This window comes from Pteropus medius, unplaced genomic scaffold (assembly GCF_902729225.1).
Source record: "Pteropus medius unplaced genomic scaffold, Ma_sr-lr_union100, whole genome shotgun sequence".
Lineage (NCBI taxonomy): Eukaryota > Metazoa > Chordata > Mammalia > Chiroptera > Pteropodidae > Pteropus > Pteropus medius.
Window position 1 is genome coordinate 23594865 of NW_024349800.1, and position 21183 is coordinate 23616047.

The 21183-nt window shown below is 32.6% G+C and overlaps 1 protein-coding gene and 1 pseudogene across 9 annotated transcripts in view; both read left to right on the top strand.

Annotated features, from left to right (window-relative positions):
• Positions 1–21183, top strand: part of WDPCP (WD repeat containing planar cell polarity effector) — a 331453-nt gene that overhangs the window by 44728 nt on the left and 265542 nt on the right. The gene's annotated exons all lie outside the window — the stretch shown is intronic.
• On the top strand, positions 17159–19897 carry LOC120621591 (methylmalonic aciduria and homocystinuria type D homolog, mitochondrial-like; annotated as a pseudogene).

A 21183-nucleotide genomic window follows, 5' to 3' on the forward strand; every position in this document is an offset into this window, starting at 1 on the left:
ATTGTTGCTTTTTATCAATTGGAAATTTCTTAATATCTTTTCCAATTTTACCTCTACTCCAATCTCTTTTCTTAGGTGAGAATGACATACCATAGAACTTCTCATTTATAATCTAAGTTTCTTAAACTACTTTAAGTATTTTAAACCAATTTTCGATTATTTCATGTTTTCCAGTTCTTTGATCTGTTGTTAATTTTCTCCATTGAGTTTTTAATTTCAGTTATGTTTTTCATGTCTAGGTATTTTATTCACTTCTCTGTCAAATCTCTAAAGTTTTTGTTTTTTAATAATTTCCTGCTCTCTGCAGTATTTTTACTTTGTTTTTTTATTTCTTTAAATATAATAAGCATAGTTATTTTATAGTCTATGCCTCGTAATTTCAACATATTAACTTTGTTTCTGCCTTTTATTGCTTCTGCTGGTTCTTGCTCATGATGCTTTGTTTCATCATGTCATTTTTTAAAATTAATTTAGAGAATTCTTTAGGGTCTGGAATGAAGTGTGTACAGGTATACCTCGGAGGTATTCCAGGTTTGGTTCCAGACCACTGCAATAAAGTAAATATCTCAATAAAGCAAGTCACACAAATTTTTTGGTTTCAGTGCATATAAAAATTAGATTTACACTATGCTGCAGTCTATTAAGTATACAATAGCGTATGTCTAAAAAAAACCAGGTATATGCCTTAATTAAGAATATTTATTGCTAAAAAATGCTAATGATTATCTGAGCCTTCAGTGAGTCATGATCTTTTTGCCAGTGGAGGGTTTTACCTTCAATTTGTAAAAATCAAAATATCTAAATAGTGCAATATAATGAGGTATGGCTATATTTATTTCTCCAAGAATAATTATGTTTGCTTTTGCTTTTGAAGTCACTTAGCAGTCTGGTACCACTTTGGGCTATATTCAAAACATATAGTGCTTCAGATATCCAGGTCAAGAGAATTTGAACTGTAATTCTATGCAATGGTTGACTTCAGGCTACAGTTTCTCAGGAATAGTATCCTTTGCCACCCATCAGTGCTAAGGCTACCTACTTTGGAGTCCTCTAGGAGTAAGAGAGGTTGGGTGGGTTTACTTCTGCTTTGTTTTTATGTTGAAATGTAGCACTTAAGATTTCAAGCTTTCTGATCCCAGTTCTCATGACAAGTAATAGTAATCTAATGAATATATCACAAGAGTTGCTGGAGGAGCAAACCTTTACAGACCATTGTCCATTTTTTGCCTTGGAGATGTTATATTCCTGTGTACTTTCAGCCTCTAGGGAATACGAGGTGTTTCATAAATACTTGAATGTTTCTAGGTAGTTCTGGGCTCCACTTAATATTGCGGCATCAAAGACATTACTTGGATTGTTTCTGTGTTCGGCTGGACAAATAAATTACATAAATCATACCTGTCAGCAAGGAAGAAGGTGGAAAATAAAATATCCAAAGACAAAAGAAAGGATAGATTATCACAGAGTGGACTTAAGAGATAAGAAAATGCATGGTAATAGAGACTTAGTGCTGGAAAAGAAAGGGCAACAGACACTATTCAAAGATTTGATTGTATACCTCTGCTGTTTAAGTAGGGAACCTGAAGTAGTTTTCAGTTTGGATAGAAGCCCTCCATCTGTCTGCCTATCTGTCTGTCTGTATGTCTGTATCTGTCTGTCTCTGTCTCTCTGTGTCTGTCTGTCTGTCTCTCTTTTTCTCCCCCCTCTGGCTATATCCCCCAACACACGCCACACACACACTCAACTCCTCCTCCGCCTCCTCACTCGCCCTCACTTTAATATGCTTTAACACTAACTACTATTCTAAGCCAAAATGTATTTGGCTCTCTCTGGCTTCCAACACTGGAGGTTGGCAAGTTGGAGAACTGGTATACTTACCAGCCAGGGAATTTTGTAACCTAACATGGCTCCCTGCTTCTAGAAAAGGAATAGGATTGGTTCTGTCAAGTAAGGGCCTTAGAGTACCTTTGTGTTCCACTTGGCTTTTCCTTTGATTCCCTCCAGCTTACCTTAGGTATGCTTGGTTTTAATTATATGTAAAGGCAATGTCGATTATAGTAATTCATGTGAACTTTTTATCACTTATGCTTTATTACCATGTAGAACAGTAATGATGACTTCTAATCATCAGGTACATTATTAAATGTCAGGTTAATATTATAAATTAATACAATTATGGTATTTTATAATGGAAGCACATTTAAAGAAGTTATTGCTCAACATTGTAATAACATTAATTTCACAAAATCTAATAATTTTTACAGAGGAAACTATGGTAATATGTCTTCTTTATACACAGCTAAATAGACTTTAAAATGTGATTGTGGGAGAATAGGTACACGCACCTATCCTATAGCCTTCAGGAAGACAAAGGAATAGAGAGAAGGTATGTCATTGCCTTTGCCCATTGAAGAGGCCACCCACCATTTTCATTTTTCTGTTAATTTTGACCTTGAAACACATTCTAGATTTTAAAACGTGACTCATTTTGAAATAATATGTAATCAGTGTGAGCACATTTGAAAAATGTATTTTCGAGTTGAGAGCCTACCTCAGGGCACATATAGAATATTTAAATAGATCACAATTAAAATCTAAAATTTTAATGCATCTCAAACTAGTAAACTTTTATAAGTCAAACGAAGATAACAAGTTAAAGTTTGGATGGTTGATGTAATGTGGTTATGTCATGATGGTGATAGAGTGTTGTGTTTTGTTTTGTTTTGTTTTGAATACCTAGATAGCTTTACTAAATCTCTATGATTATTGTCTAGTAAACACTAGATGGTGCAATTGCACAAGGACCATATAATGAAGTATGTGGAGGGTTTTTTGTTTTTTTTTGGAAGGCCGGAGGGTGGAATTAAAATTCTCGTTTGAGGAAACTCTTTGGAAATAAGAATTCTTAAAATATTAAAATGAATGGATAAATCTTGCTCTTTTATTAATTATTCTGGGATTTAAATGGGAGCCTTGTGATTTATACAAAGGTCTCAAGTTCAAATATTGTTTGTATTGCATTTTAAGTTCAACTAGCTACAGGAAAAAAACCCTACAAAAATCAGAAAACTAATCCAGTTTGGTTTTCTATAAATATTTAAATATTAACTTTCTCTCTGACTACAGTTAAACAGGACTACCCTCTACTATTGCAAATCATTCTAAAATGCTGTTGAATTTGAGCAATTACCTCTAATATTATATTTCATCTTAAATGATTATTAATCAGTTAAAACTTGAAAAATAACTTTCCTTTTGCCATGTTTTGTCATCTTTTATCCATTAAAAAAAAACTTGCATTCTTATTTAAGTTTAAGTCATTAAATTATTAAATTGAAGATTTAGTGTCTGAAATGAAAAAGAATTGTCGATTTATATTAAAAAGAAAAAAATTTTATGCAGATAATTAAAGCCTTAAGTCTTAATTTGAAAGGTTTTTTTTTTTTCCTTTTTTTTTCTACTTTGAGATACAGTTCTTTCTGGAAATTAAAAAATAAATCACATCTTCCAGCAATTTAGTGAGTTATGTTGTTTAAGATACATTTATATTTAAATGTCTTTCAATATTTTGAAAGCACAGAATGATGCTATCTTACCATTTAAAAATATTCACTTATAATCATGGGAAAATCAGAATCAATTTAAGTACTTCAGTAGGCTATCATAACTGACAGAATTACACAAATTATATATGTGGTTTGTTATTTTTGTTATTCACAGTTATTCTAACTGAATCATAGCCTCTATCAGAGTTAAACAAAACTGATTTTATATTTTACTAATGTAATGAAACAACATAAGAGTTTAAATTATTTAAAAACTCATTTTTCATGTAAAATTATAAAAAAATTATACTTTTAGAAATTTAGATTTATGGTTTATGAATTCTCTTCCCTCTAACTTTATATTATTTCTCAAGATTACCACCTTTCTTTTGAATCTTTGCTATTTCTATTTTGAAGTGCTATTATTTCATTACTTATGAATAAATTATGTTACACATTTAGTTCAGAATATGTTCAAGTTTCTTTATAATGTATAATACCAGTTAGGTTATTATCAGTAATTAGCAGGGGAGGTTTGAAGGTAAGAGTCATTTTCCTTCTATCTGTGAAACGAGGGTGTATGTGTGCACAGACTCACAGGCACACACATGCATCAAAGATGGTTTGGGATTACTATGAGTCCAAACAGTTGGGCCATTGCTCGTTGCTTATTTAAGGATATATATTTTCATTTTAAATTCATTTTCAGTCCCCTTTGACACTTTGGAATGTAACACATAATTAATATTTTATTGAAAAAATATAGATTTAATATTTGGGTCATGCAAGCTAGTTTTAGATAAAATGTTATAGAAACAATTTATGGAATTGAAAAATCACTATTTTTATAGTAGTTGGCAACCTTTATAAAATGACTTACTGCTCTTGCAGATATATCAATTTTTGCAGTTGTTACTATTTAATGACACCCATGTTAGCTACATTAGCCAGGAGGCTGAATAGCCATGAAAATGGGAGAAACCTTTGACCTCAGAAATCGTTCTTTTAAAAGAGGATTGAAACATTGGTGATAGGAAATTTGAATTGCTCTGGCAGTTGAAGTATTTGTTCTGTGAATACTTAATTTAGTTAGAGCTATACTTTTTCTTCTAAATCTGTCAGACTTTCAGAAGCATCAAATTTACTTCAGGAAGAAAAAAATGCTCCCTTCCCAGGCCTATAGTATTCAAATGCGATATTCAGGCTTCCGACAGTTTCATTTAGGCGATACATATAGTCTTAAGAATGGGAATCCTCACATTTGACACGCTCTGTTAAATATATAGCTCATTCAGACCCTGACCAAGATATTGCTCTGCAGGCACTTATTTTGGATAATCCTTTTAATAACTATAACTCAACTTCTTAGCTATGTAGAAGACTGCTAGAGTGTGGAGATGTGTGTGTGTGTGTGGTGTATAGAAATTATTGTTGCATAAACATGTAAGTGTATATATACATTATATATTTGTATTTTGTATTATATATGTACATATTTATTTAGATATTTGAAAGGTAAACTGCGTAAGCCTTATGTTTGATGAATGGGGAGTTACACATAGGATAAATTGATGTGGCTAATTCTCACATGCTGACCAAAAAATTAGCCCAAAGAGATTTAAAAGTGATGTCAAAAAAAAAAACTAATTGGTCTGTGGTCTCATTAGTTGAAAGTTACTAACTAGTCTGGCTTTTACACAACTCTTCTACCCTTACTTTTAAACACTTAATAATGCATTTGTTTATCAGAGAATGGGGCGGTGGGGGGGTGGGGGAGAAAAGAGCAGAAACCTAACATTTGCTGCTTTAATACCACCTGAGGCAAAATTGAAACATTTGCTGTATATTTTAATATTCGTTCTTCTGTTTTTCATAATGGTAAGTGATTTTGAAAAAACAAGGAAGGATATTATGGTAAATATGTTTTACCATAGTAATGAAAGTATCTGAAGTTTTTTAAACATACAATTAAGAATCAAGTAAAATTAAACCATATATAATTATAACTTACTTTATTACTGTATTGAATTATAAATTCTGATGGTAAGATCTGTTTGTGTACAGTTTTTAAAAAATCATAAAGAATTTAAGTTAAAATGCTTATTAAAATGGGACCAAGTAAAAACCAAAATTATAGAATTTAATAATGTTTAATTAGGAAAATATGCAATAGATGTAGTTCTAGCTTGCTACCTTTCTGTATTTTGTATTTAACATAAGGAGTCACATATAGGGACAGGGTTATTAACATGTATAATAATAAACTCTCATGTTTTTTGGTCCATCAGTAGCATTTCTTTATATCTGAACAAGGTTAGGGTGCCTTTTGAAAGCATCAAGTCCGTTCCTTGGCCAACTGTAAGAGAGAGCTCCTAGACCAACAAACTGCTTTCTTTACTGTCTGTCTGAACAGAGTGTGCGTAATTGTCTGCTCTAAAAGTGAACATTTTGTGTAACGAATTTTCTGAATTCTGTGCCGCCTTTGAATTCATTAGTTTGCACTGATGTAAATACTCTGACTTTATAGGAGTTTAAATAACTTAGTTATAAAAAGAAAACAAATATTTTGGTGTTTCATAAGAATGTTAACGGAGGCCAAATAAATATTTATGCCTATTGTTTATAAAAATAATTAGTAAATTAAATACCGTTTTGTAATATAGAAAGCTTGTTTCTGACTTGAATAGAATTAAGCAGACCATCTTTAAGCCACCTTTAAATAATGATACAGAAAACAGTTTCTGTATAGTTTTTAAAACTCTAGTTTTTTATTTTTTATTTTTAAATTTTTTAATGGTGACATTGGTTAACAAAATCCAGTAAGTTTCAGGTGTACAATTTAATAGTAAAGTATGTATAAATTACATTGCGTGTTCACCTCCCATAGTTAGATTTCTTTCTGTCATCACGTAAGTCTAGTTGTTTTTAAATTTAAATTTTCAAAATAATACTTATTACAATGCTCCTGGGACATAACCTTTTTATAGACTACCTTGCTTCTATTTAGAATACCAGTAGGATGATGAATTTGTTAGCATATTTAAGAAATAAAAAATATAAAACATGTCCTGAGTTACTCAAGCAATGATTTATCAACTCTTATATCCCTATCTATAAACAAATGACAACACTTAATTATTGGTTCAAATTCTTTGCCAATAGATAATAGTTCAACTATTAGAAAGAAATATACTACTAAAAATTAATTCAATAATACTTGGAATAATAAAAATTTTACCAGAATTTTTTTTGACATTTCGGGAGCAGGTCTTATTTAGTATACTCATTTTAGTCAAACTGTTATAGACGTTTTGGCAATGTGAAAGAATTCTTTCACCTTGTAATATCTGTACAATTTTTTCTGCAAATGAGAAGAGAGGCTTTAGGTGTCAGAATATTAGCCAGATTGCAGTGAGATAATAGTTTTCTATATGTGTAAATTGTGGGTTAACTTTCTTAAAAGAAAATACAAATTTTAAAAAATTAATTGAATATTTGGGGAAAATTTCACTTTTCTTCAAATGTTATTTTTTTGCTAAAATAGGCTTCTTTTAAATATTTTAGCAATGAATGTTGAAACAATATTCTTTAACAGTTCTAAGAGACCTGGGTTCAGGAATTACAAAGGGGAAAATTGAGAAAAGTCTGAGAAATTGATACGAGCCCACGAGTTCAAGTGACTAGTACTGTATTGTTTTGAAAATATCTGTTCTAACCACAGTTAGTTTGCATTTCGCCTCTTGTAAGTTTTGAGAACAAAATAAAAGTGACTCATTTCCATGAATAAATAATTTACTTTTTAAAAAAGTTATTTAATTAGAAGTGATAGGATTTTGACTCTTAGAACCACCATTAGATAGTGATATTCTCTCCGGCTAGTTTAATCTTTTTTGCTAGCTTTATTGCTTAAGAAAAAAGTAAGCCCTTATAATTACTGAGTTCTTGTCAGTTTGAAAATACACATCAAAATAATATATGCTTTAAAAATATTTTCCTTGAATGATACACAGAATGAATGTTTTTAAAGGAGATGTTGACACTAGTTGTTTCGATATTAAGCTATAAAGAAAATATACAGGGTGATGTAGTATATTTAAAGCAGACTTATGTTAGTAATGTATGCTAAAATTGTTGGGGTATGAAAATCATCTTCATAGCTAGACAACCTTGCTTGTATGAATTTCTCTCCCTTTGAATACCGAAAACACACAATTTGTTAAAAGCAACTTTTTTAAGTGATTTAAAATATTTTAAAATGATGAAAGCTTTAAACTCTAGGCTACAACATCCTAATTCTACAGGGTAGTCACATTTCTCAATGTTTTTTATTTTTCTATGCTAGCATATTACTGAACCAATTCATATGTAATGAATCAGTTTTCATTTTAAAGTCTTGTTTAGGATTCTATATATTTAATTTTGTAATTTTACATGTTATTTAAAAAATTTTGCTAACAATTTATAAATATTTGGTCATACATAATTGAGGAGCTTATTGTATTTTTACTTCCTTAAAGACAAGGGCCTGGACTGTAAGACTCTTGAGATTTCTTTCCTAGCACTTTGAGCTGTACTTTTATAATTTATTAAACTCACATTTTGCCATTGGGGACTTATGTTTTTGTCTAGCAGAGATAAGAAATTCATTTATTCATTTGACAACATATTTATAAAACACCTAGTATATTCTGTAAGAGTATATTACATATCATGACGCAAGCTACTTATAGCATTGTGGGGGAGACAGATAAGTAAATCGGTAATTTAAGTATGTAAGTTGATGAGTGCTATGATTGGGAAAGCAAAAGGTATTCTGAAAGTACCTGTTGTGGAATTAGGTTTAGCTATCTAAACCAAATCTTAGTGGGGCCTGGTGTTGGAGAATGCTTCATAGAAATAGTTTTGGATCACCCAAGGCTTAATATGTATAAGGGTTAGCCAGGTAAAGGGTTGGAAGGAAGAAAGAAGTGGGGATAGTTAAGTGTATCCTCCATGAAATAATATATACAGAGGCAGAGGGGAGCTAGGGACCATGTCATGACTCATGGGACTACAAAACTTAAATGTTCACAGATGAAGCTGGAGCCGTTAACAGCTATTGATCATTTCATGCATGGTCTTGTGTATTATTGTAATTTTATCCTGGTGCAATGGGAATTCGTTAAGGCTTTTCGGAGAAGTGACATGATTATCATTGCTGTTTGGAAAGATTGTGCTGGCAGCAGTGTAGAGAATGATTTAGAAGGAGTCAAATTAGAACCAGGGATACAAAGTGAAGATTTTGAGTAATTGATTGAGATATTGGAGTCATAGACTATTTTAATAATAATAGAGGTGAAGAGAATTAGGTAAGTTTATAAAACATTTAACTAGTAAGAGTAACAGTGTTTATGACTGATGGAATGTGGAGGTTTATAGAAGAAATAGTAATGAAGGTGACACTTAAGTTTCTGACTTATATAACTAGGTGGATGGTGCTTCCATTCAATGTGATTGGAACTATGGGAGGGATCTGAAAGGGAAGAATACATGTTCAGTTTTAGAAACAGTGAACTTTATTGTGGAATACTGTGTGGAGTTGGCCAGTGGAAATTGTATACATAAAGCAGATGCTCAGGGGAGAAATGAGGACTAGTGACTAAGAGTCATCAGCATGTAGGTAGTACTTGGAGTAGGTGAGATGTTTTATAGGGAGGATATAAAGAGAAGAGAGGAACATCTTGAGTAGGACCTTGAGGGGTCCAATATTTAAGAAATGGACAGAAGAACCATACTAAGGAAGAAAACAATAATAAGAAGAAGAATACTAAGCAGCAGCTGGAGACGGGTAGGAGGAAAATGAGGAGAGTGCAGTGTCACTGAAACCCAAGGATGAAACTGATTAAAAAGGTTTCAGCCAATTAGAGGGAAATATAACTAGAGTAGAAAATTCATACTATATAGGAAATACAGACAAAGTGCTGTGTGATTTTAGATCATAAGAAGATTCTGTCTGAGTAGGGAACAGGAATGCTTCGTGGAGGAGGTGGCATCTGAAAAGCTTAAAGAAGCTACTGAGTGGTGGAAAATATATTCCAGGTAAAAGGGCAGCATAATAAAAGGTAGGAAAATATAAGACTATAGAGTTAACAAGTTGTATGTCAGCTAGTGACAGTTCTAGGGTTTATATTAGAGTTAGGACTAGAAAGGTAATGGGAAATGATTATGAAGGCCTTGATTGTGGTGCTAAAGCTCTGTGCTCTTGGCAATAGAAAGCCATGGGAGGATTTAAAATAGAGAAATTATTTCATTCTTTTTAAAGCTGAATAATATTTGTTATATGGATATATCACATCTTATCTATTCATCAGCAATATATTCTTTAGATATGAATACATAAGTAGTAATCTATTTTGAAAAATTCAAGGTGCACATCACCCCTGGAGGAGAGAATGGGAGGGATACAATTAGGGAGGGGACTAAGATTTTAAGGTACTGATAGTGTTTTATTAAGCACAATTGTGGGTAGAGGATATTCATTTTATTGTCCATTAACTTATAGTACTTAACATGTATGTGTGACATATTTTACTATTAGTATGTGTGATATATTTCACTATTAAAAAAATCAAAAGGTAATGCCATTAGTTTAATTTCAGTTGTAAAGAGAGGAATGATATGATTAGATTTGTTCTTTGAAAAGATTAATTTATCAGTAGATTGGATTGGGTCAAAGAGAGGCTCTTTAGATAGATTATTTGAAACAACTTAGGAAAGGAGTAGAAGGCCAGGACCAAATCAAACTATAGCAATGGCGAGGAAGAACATTAATATAAATCAGGCAGAATAATCACCAGTATTTGTCAGCTGGTGAAAGGGACAGGGTAAACAGGTGTTCATTTCTAGTTTCTTGCCGTTTTCTCACAGTGACTGTAGATAAAACCACTCATGATAAACCTCCCACTATTCTCCCTGTTTCACTCAACAGAAGACCTCTCTTCATTTTTCATTAGGAAAAAATGTCACTAAGCTTTAATATCTCATTTTTTCTCCTTGTTTCACATGAAGAAGCATGAAGAATCTGAAATATTACCTTACTTGCAAACTAAAAAGATAGCCTACCACAGTTTCATGGATACTGGTAGAAAATATGAGACTCCTTGGTCAGAGATGGCCAGTTTATTATTTACAGCAATAGAGTACCAGCATTTTTTCATTGGTTCCCCAAACCTGTTATACCTGCACATGCAGTGGGTTGCATTACAGGAGAGAAACTCTGAGCTTAGGGACCCCAAATCTTTTATAATGCGAAGTAAACATGCCTGCCCTTTGCTCCATAATAGACATTATCTTTTTTTTCAGGGCTGTTTGCTACCCTTGAAAAGATAGTCTAGAAAAAAAGGCATTCAGTCAGTACCTCTCTTGCAGAAACATGAGAGACCTATAGAGAATTGTCTCCCAACACCTCAAAACATGTCTTAATCTTTATCCTTATATCATTCCCATGAAATAAGTCTTTTTTTTTTTTTTCATAGCTAACACTCCAACTTTGATGACTTTTTTTGAGACTGTGTCATTGGCTATATCTTCTCTTTCCAAATGTTTATTGAATTAATACTTATATACAGTGGGGGAATATTACAGAGCAGCTTTATGTAGCATAAATGCTAGTTGGAGAAGACTTTTAGGAAGAAGTGACATTTGCACAGAGATTCGAATCATGAGAAGTATCCAATTTCCAAATAAAAGAACAGCACAAAGACTCTGAAGTAGGAATAAGCTTAATGTTTTTTGAGGAACAAAAAGAAAGCCCATGTTTCTGGAGTATAGTGATCTAAGGAGGAAAGTGGTAAATAATGAATTTGGAGAAGTAGGTCGTGGCAAAATATTCTGATATCTTTAATCTTTGTTACTCCACTATATCTTTCCTCTTCATTTACAGGCCCTATATTCTAGGGCCTTTGCTCTTTCTAAGTCACTTTTTAAAAAGATGCCACTGCTTTTTTCTCTTTTTCATATTCTTAAAAATGAGAGAGGAACTAAAAGATAAATTCTCAATAATATTGGGCAAAAAGAAGTGATGCCATTAGAAATTATGAGGAATTCCTGAGAAAGAGAAAGCAGAAGACTGGAAAATGATAACCCAAAATGGCACAAATTGAAAACAACTGTGCATGACAGGAGAGCCTCACAACTTTCAAGTTCTTGGTAGTCAGGTTATTATTAAAAGGTCTGTGCCTTATATAAGAGGGAAATTCAAAAATCATACATAAGGTAAACTACCTATCTAGGAAAGACTTCCAATGTAGCTCTCGGGTTTGAGAAAAGAGTAGAATGTGGAGTGTTGGGAGGACTTATCTATGTTGCAGACGTGGAGGAGAGGAAAACTGGAAAGGAAAGACAGTGTTGCCCAGGAGGGAAATTAACATTCGAATACTACCAGAGTAAAAACCATGTTTTTGCTTGTTGGAGCTTTCTTATCTTGCCTTTGTGAGCTAGCCTGCACATCCTAATGTGGCTTTTGGCACTTACATGTCAGCAGTCAGCTCTGCTGTATAGGAAAGAGACTAGATGGAGGAAACAGCTCTATGGCTATAGAGATAACCTGAGCCAGCTATGTATACCCATCAATTTAGGTCTTCATTTAAAAATATGAATAGATAGCTAAGGATCATTAGACACTTAAAACCAATAGCAGGAAAAAGGAGACCCAGAATGAACAGGCAACTGATTTGGATGAAACATTAAGTCAACAGAAAAGCGTATAAAATATACTCTAATCAGTAACTTTTGAGAGATTTCAGAAGATAATGGAACAAGAACAGACCAATATCCAAAAGAAGCAATGAGAGAAAGAGATCTTTAACATTAAAAAATGATTGTTAAAGTTTATACTTGTATATGTAGTATATCTTTGTATATATGTATACATAAAGAGCAAAACATATAGACAAATAGTAATCTAAGAGACAAAATCAAAAAATACTCTGAGTTAGACTTAAAAGACAAAATGTGAGAGAGAAAATTGAGCAATGGCAGATCAATCCAGGCAATGCGATATAACTAAAAATTGAGAACGAAATGATGGCCCCCCCACCCCCACCCCATATAACCATTTGGCTCTAGGAAACTGTTTGTATTAGTGGTTGGAATGGGCCCCTGGACCTTGCTTCAAACAGAACATGTCTACTTTTACAAGTTTTATATGTTGGAGTGCAATACTTTATTAAAGAAAAAGTGTTCTGCCAGGAAAAAAAAAAAAAGTTTGAAAACTATTGACTTATAGGATGAAGTTCAGACTTGTTGCATTTTATTCAAGGCTCTTTACAATTTTACCCCAGGTTGTCTTTCTGCAGAGAATGAAGGGAAATTATGTAGAAGAGGTATGAGCCAACTCATAGGAGTATGTAAAGTAGTGAAAAGATTTAAGACATATGCAAGGAGAAGCTTTTTGAAGAGTTTGAGACAAATAAGTAAAATGATCTAATTTATATATTTAAGAATATATTAAATAATATATATTATGCATAATATCTTTAAAAATTTAAATATTTTCATATTTTATGGGAAATGGATTCTAGAGGCTCAAAGGTTGAAATGGGAGACCAGTCAGGAGGCTCTTGAAGTGCTCTAGGTAAAATAAGATGGTGGCCTAAACTAGAGTGGTAATAACAGATATGGAAAGAAGTAGAAACACTGAGATATATTTAAGAGGAAATAGAGCTAAGAAAAGAATAGAGAACATGAGGGTCGTGACTGATTAATAGAAAAGACTTGAAAGGGTGGGGTTTTTTTTTTTTCATCCTTGATCCCTCTTCCATTCTCTCTTTCCTCCTACCCCTCCCTGTCTTTCGGTAAGACATTTCTGCGTAGCCATAGTGTACTCCATATTGTTGAGAAAGAGAAAAGAGTTGGTGGTAAGACTGGAAAAGTTGCTCACATTCAAAATGAATTACTCATATATTTAATAAAAGAATATCAGAACTCTAAAAAATATTCATTATCCTCATAGTTTCTGTACATCAGATATTTGAGAGCGGCTTATATAGGCAGTTTTGACACAGGATCTCTCATGAGGTTGTAGTTAATCTGTTAGGGAAAGACAGCAGAAATGCAGTGGGCCAATTTCTCAGCAGATTGCAGTTATCTGAAAGCTGGCCTGGAGTTGGTGGATCTAAATCTCAGGAGGCTCATGCACATAGTTGGCACAATACTTTACAATGAAAGAAGCATGTAGTGACAAAATGATGGGTTTTGGAATTAGACAAATTGGTGTTAAAAGTATAACTCCATTGTTTTCTTCTTTTATAAAATAGGGAAATACTACATTATATGGTTTTTGTAAAGTCTGAGAAAATGCATATAAAACACTCAACATAAATTAGCTGAAAACTTTCTTCTCTCTCCTTGATCAGACATAAAATGAGTAACACTAAAATGTTGGAGATTTTCCAAACTTGCTGAGGTTTAGAAAGAAGTAAATACAATTTCTAAAGGCAAATTGTACGTATTTCCTCATTGGCATAATCAATGATTTAGATATAGATAGTTAACACACAACACAAATGTAGTTTTCAGGAATTGACCATTGCTCTGTAACAGTAGTTTTCAGGAATTGACCATTGCTCTGTAACAAAAAATAAAAATTATTTTATTTTTTAAAATAATTTTTTAGTTTTTCAATTACAATTGACATACAATTATATTAGTTTCAGGTGTACAACATAGTGATTAGACATTTATATAACTTATAAGGTGATCTTGATAAATCTAGTACCCATCCAACACCATAAATAGTTATTACAATAGTATCGACTGTATTTCTTATGCTATACTTTATATCTCCATGATTATTCTGTAATTACCCATTTATACTTCTTAATCCCATCTCCTTTTTCAACCATCCCACCAACCCCCTCCCATCTGGCAGCCATGTTCTCTGTATCTGTGAGTTTGTTCATTTATTTTTGTTCTTTAGATTTCGCATGTAGATGAAATCATATGGCATTTGTCTTTCTGACTTCATTCAGCACAATACCCTCTAAGTTGCAGGTGGCAATATCTCACTCTATTTTGTGGCTGAGTAATATTCCATTGTATGTATATACCATCTCTTGATCTATTCTTTCATTGACCCAGGTTGCCTCCATATCTTGGCTTTTAAAAATAATGCTGCAGTGAACATATGGATATATGTCTTTTCGAATTAGTGTTTTGGGTTTCTTTGGATAAATACTCAGAAGTAGAATTACTGGATCCTTCTTTGTCTCTTGTTATAGCATTTGTTTTAAAGTCTATTTTGTCTGGTATTAGTATTACTACCCCAGCTTTTTTGTTTATTTGCGTTTTCATGAAATATCCTTTTCCATCCCTTTACTTTTAGTCTGTATGTGTCTTTTGATATGAAGCGAGTCTCTTGTAGGCACGATATGTAAGGGCTTTGTTTTCTTATCCATTCAGCTACCCTATGTCTTTTGTTTGGAATGTTTAATCCACTTACACTTAAAGTCATTGTTGATAGATATGTAGTTATTGTCATTTTATTATTAATATTTTTTATCTTTTTTATCTTTTTTTTATCTTCTTAAAGAAGACGCTTTAAGATTTGTAATACTGGTTTAGTGGTGATGAACTCTGTTAACTTTTTCTTGTCTAGGAAGCTCTTCATCTGTCTTTCAATTTTAAATGATACCTTTGCTGAGTAGAGTAATATAGAGTATAATTTTAAAAGCATAGGGAACATTTTTGTTATTTGTGTGGGCTTTAGGGCAACACATGATCATAAATCTAGGATCTTCCTTGTTTTATTCCACTGATTTTTAAATATCAGGTAATAATTTCCTACTGCATTAGGGAATTATTAATATTTTAAGCTGTGATCATGTATACCTGTGTTAAATATATTAAAGTGAAATTGATCCCTTCTCAGAGGACTTTAGTAGTTATTCACAGGCTTTCATTTCAATAAGGAAAGGCTGTTTTTTTTTCCTGAGTTACCTACTTTAGTTCTCCATTCAATCACTGAAACAAAATACTAAAAGTATTATGTAAGTGATAATGCTGTGACAAACCATTAGTAAAGGTGAAAATAACCAATCAGGGAAGAAAGTATGAAGGAAGATCCAATCACAATATAAAAGGATTCACTGCAGAATTCTTATAAATTGTATTTAGGGTTTTTTTACATTTCATTAAGAACTTGTCATAGAAACTGAGTGGTGGAGAACATAATGAGAGCCACTACCAAATGATGGTAGTCAAAACAGAAATAAAGCTTCTCTCATATAATACAGTAACTTAAAAGGAAGACATTAATTTATTTAATAATCAGCCATAAAACATGAATGGTTCATTTTGGAGCTTATTTTTATATTACTTGTAAAGTTTGCTAAGCAAATAGTATAAAGATTCTTAGTGCTTAAGAAGTACTATTTTAAATCAGATGTTTTAGATACATCAGTTTACTTACAAGCTATTGATATACTAATTAAAAATAATCCTTAAATAGTCTTTCAAGTAACTTCCTTCAAGGCATTCTAAGCAAAATAAATTTAGCCAGAAAAGAGGTTCAGTCTATATCTTTCTCCATGGATTAATTATACAAGTCTAAATTGACACCTGTCTCAGGTGCTTAAGCAGAAGCTTAACGAAAAAGGCTCTATTAACACAGCATTTAGGCGGAGGGAGGTAGAATAGAAAGAGCACTACACAGATAATCTGTGGACAGGAATTTTACTCCTAACTGTTCCCCTAACAAACTGACTGAACTTGTGCAAAATAATTTCTTCCCTGGACCTCAGTTTTCATATCTGTAAATTAAGAGGTTCAGAGTCTATCAGTGTTGATTTGAGGATGGGAGAGGGGAGGCAAATCACTCCTTGGAGAAACTATTTTTTGCTTAGAAAAAATAATTCTATGCACACACAGACACACACACACTCACACACACTACAAGTGCATGTGCATCACACACCGTATGTAATTTCAGAAGGTTACTGTGAGGATTAAAAGAAATAATGAGTAGAAAGCACATTTAGTAGGTTTTTAAAAATGTTTTCCCCTTTTACTTCCCCACAGTAGGAGGGTTCTTCAGCTTCTTATGTTTTGATAAAAGCTATGGAAAAAGGTTTTCAAGTCTCTTTTTTGGGGGCAAAAAAGAGTTTAAAGTATACAACTATCAAGTTGCATGAAATATTCCCCTTTTTATAAGAAGCCATTTCTTTCAACAGTTACTAGGGTTTGTTTTTTTAGAGGGGGGTGGCAATCTGTCATCAAAGTGTTGACAAGTGAAATCTGACAAGGTTGAGGTGGTATAGCTGCAGGCTACTTGAAAAATTTTCACTGTCCTTCCTATTCGAAGAGAAAGGATCTCTATCTTTTTAAATTCTTGCTCATTTTGCAGCAGTCTTTGATTTATATGCTTTTGAAAACAGTAACTCTAAATTGACAAATTATTTTGGCAGTTAGCATTGGTTTAGATAAGAGCTTTTCAGTGTTCTCTTGTCTTTAACTCAGTTCTTTAGGAATTATTTCTGAAATTCAATTTATTTTCTCTTCAAAATCATTTCTTTCTATCAAAGTGTGGCATAAAACTATATTTATGAAATTACAACCTAGAATTAATTATCATGATCACATTGCCAACATTTCTGTTTTCCTTGTCTTTTTATTGTTATGATTAAGATAATCCTAAAAACAAGAATTAAGTTCATATTTTTCAAGATAAGAAAGGTGAGTACATGAGTCAGAGATGGTGGTACTCAAAGATTATTTTATTGTTGTTGTTATTTGCTTATGCAAGCATACTTTTTCCTCCTAAAATGCCTGATATAAGACATTGCAGTTATTTTGCAAAGTCATGGAAAAATACACTTCGCCTAGGTACAAGTCTCTTTGGAATAATGGAAATTGTGTTCAGCAAAATATTTAAAATGAGTATCAGCAGACAAGATGTTTATATTAACAGGAACCTACAAAATGACTATTCAGAGGTCAACACTGATCTTTAAATATTAGTGAAATTTAATTTATTGCATGTGATGAGTAGAAAGAAAAGGAAGCTGGTCACAATGAAGAAGCCATTGATAAATTGTCTAAAGATCAAAACTGCTTACAATATAGAAAATGTTAAATTGACAAGATCTATTTAAGCGAATTAAACAGTTTGAACAATGCCCTATACAAGATTTTTTTGCCACAATTTATTTTGGAAAAGTGAAGGGACTTCTTTGTTTTCTAGGTATAGAATCTCTTCTAACTTCTTTTAATAAGAATAATGCATAAGTTCTCTTGGAACATAGGAATATGTTGCCTTTTGCTCCATCTAGAAATAGCATCATCTGACCGATTTTTAGCAGCTGTGAAGAACCACCCTCTGGCTATGGCACTTTGCACAGCCCTTGCTGAATTAAGTTCAAAGAACTTTCTGTTATGTCATACTCAATTTTGAAAAATTGTGTCTTCTACGTTCCCTTATTTTCTTATGTAAAAAATTGATAAAATTTTTTTTAAAGGACTAAATATGTCCAATATATATAGCAAAGGATGGATATTAATACACAAAGAAAGGGATAAAGAACTCAATAGAAAGGTAGGCAAACACCAGGAATAGATAATTTTAGAAACTACATGTTTAAAAAATACATGAAAAAATGTTTGATCTCTTTAAAAATAGAAAAATGAAACTTAAAACTATAAGAATCCGTATTTTACTTACCTGATTGGCAAAAATTAAAAACTTTGATAATGTTTCATTTTACTGAGGTTATAGGGAAAGGGCATTCATGTTATAAACTGGTATAGTCATCTTGGAGGCCATTTGACAGTACCAGTAAAAACATATGGTGTGCGTGTATATTTTCATAGTAGTAGTAGTATTGTAAGGCAGAAAGTAGAAACAGAATGTTGTTCATTGGTGAATGGTTAATTAAATTGTGATCTCTATCCATTGGAACACCTTGCAGCTATTAAGAAGCAAATCTGTATATTCTAACAGAGAATACCTGTGCTATGGTGTTCAGTGAAAGAAAGCAAATTGTATGTATAGTAAAATCCTGCCTTTACAAAAATACAAAACAAGTCATTATGGGTGGGGACATACTGTGTATACACAGTGGTCGGCCACAAGCCATGCTGTGCAGTAGCTCCCTTCAGAGTAGAGAGAGTCGCTGGCAGAGGAGCATGTTTTAATATCAAACACTTTCATATTGTTTGTATTTTTTTAAACAAAATGTATACACTTCTAACAAAAATTTTAAATCCAAGAAGAAACAAAAGACCAGATGGAGTGTCTAATGGATTTAAAAGTTTCTTTCTTGATTTTTTGATGGCGAGAAGAGTCAGGGTCTGGGACTGCTGGAGATGGTGGTGGTGACTGGTATGGATGGTTTCCACCTGTGGTGGCCCTTCTAAATTCGCCCATCTTTGGGCTACAGCTCTCGGAATAACTTTACAAAATAAAATATTTTACGTCTGCCTTCTGTGCTAGAAATGGACAATGTGCTCTGTAACAGAGCCAGACTGGTTTCCTATCTCCCAGGATTGCACTCTTTAGTTAAAAGGGTTGTCAATGCCAAAGCCTTTTCAACTGAAGAATCTTCAAGTTCTGATGAGCCTCATGTGGTCACTGCACCTCCCAATATATGCTCTCAAACAATATGGCCTGACAAAACTATGAGACCATTTAGACCTCAAGATCAGAGATTCCAACTTCCTAGGAATAAAGCTTTTGATTGTCACTTCAATGGGACCATCACAGAAGAAATGCCAGGGTAATGATGCACTTGTTGAACAAGAAATTAACAGCGTGGAAACTTACTTTGCAAGTGCCAAAGTAGTGTGCAATCCAGACGTGTCCAGAATTGCTGCGAAGAGATTTTCAGTCATTGTTTACAGAAGTGACCACCAACAAACTAATGATTCTGACTGTAACACAGAAAACTAAGAATATGACTGTTTGGAGTGAGGAAGTGGAAAATGAAAGAGAAATGATCTTAGAAAAGTTCATCGACGGTGCTAAGGAAATATGCTTTGCTCTTTGAGCTGAAGGCTATTGGGCTGACTTTATTGACCCATCATCTGGTTTGGTGTTTTTTGGACCATATACAAACAACACTCTTTTTGAAACAGATGAACGCTATCGACATTTAGGATTCTCTGTTGATGATCTTGGCTGCTGTAAAGTGATTTGTCATAGTTTCTGGGGTACCCATGTGGTTGTAGGAAGTATCTTTACAAATGCAACACCAGACAGCCATATTGTGAAGAAATTGAGTAGAAACTAGCAGTAATGTCAAGTAATTTGATGTACTATTTCTACCAAACATTTGGATTGATCTATAAACACTGTCAAAGGCTTCAGTTTTTAAAATTTACTTATTTCCAGGTATTTATTTCAACATTTTATGAATTCACAGCAATGGCAGGTGGTTTTTGATTTTTAAATCTCAAATGTCCATTCACATTGTCACTGACTACATATTGAACACATCCACATTGTACAGAATGTGGTAATTAATGTGTAATAATCAGGGTATGATCTCCTATTGTTATTTCTTTCTTTTATTGGAAAAACCTCAGTTTTAACTATTTTTTCCAAAAATAAATCATGCATTTGGTTATAATGATTAAAAAAAAAAGTTTCTTTCTTCATTTCTTTGTACATTTATAGGTTTCCTAGCTTGTTTTAAAAATAAGGGTGTTATAAACAGTGTTTTTAACATACTGCTTTGTCCTTTTCCATTTTGCTTCTACCATGTAATTGCTGAGTGTTATCTGCTAAATCTAAAATTTCCTAAGTATTACTTTTTAGCATTTATTGAATACTTGTAACGGGTGATCAAATAAATATGTCCCGAATATTTACACTTAATATTTAGCTTGAAAAAGTGTTCTAGACTTCTGATTTAGAACTTTATATGCTATGAGGTAACACTTATGATACAGAAAAAAAAATCTATATATTTAAAATAATAATTTAAAAATAATATTTGAAGATAAATGTCACTAAGGGAGCTAAGACACTTATTTGATAACTGCTATTTGAATAAAATTAAAGGGTAAAGTTTTCAGTGTTATAGGCAATTAGTTGTGCAGTGTCCACTAATAATGCTCAGCGCTTTTCATCTTCAGAGCATTATACAACATTAATGAGTCCTTACATCACTCTTACAAATGTAGGTCAATGTCATTATCCCTATTTTTGCAGGTGGGGAAATTGAGGCAGAGAGGTTAAATGATTAAGGTAAATTTATTACAGCAGAATTAGAATTAAGATATTTTGGGTTGGGGCCTAGCATTCAGAGCAGTAGAAGCCATACCTTTACAAGACTTACTCTCTTCTAAAGATAAAACATTACTTCTCATTAAACCATATTGAGGTCATCTCTACATTAAAATTCAGAAACAGCGAGTTTGATCCCTATATAACCACTTAACACACACGTATCATTTTCTCTTCCAGGGATTTTTGACACTATATTGTCTCAATCTTTTTCATTTTGTCTTTATTGGAGAATTACTAAAATATCTATCCTTGACCTTATTTTTCTTCTGAGATTTTATTCAGTGGTTTTAACTTTCCTTTCTATTTAGAAAACCCCACAATAGATTTCATATGTTCCAGGCTCCTTTCCTGTGTTTCTAGCTACCAGCTAGACAT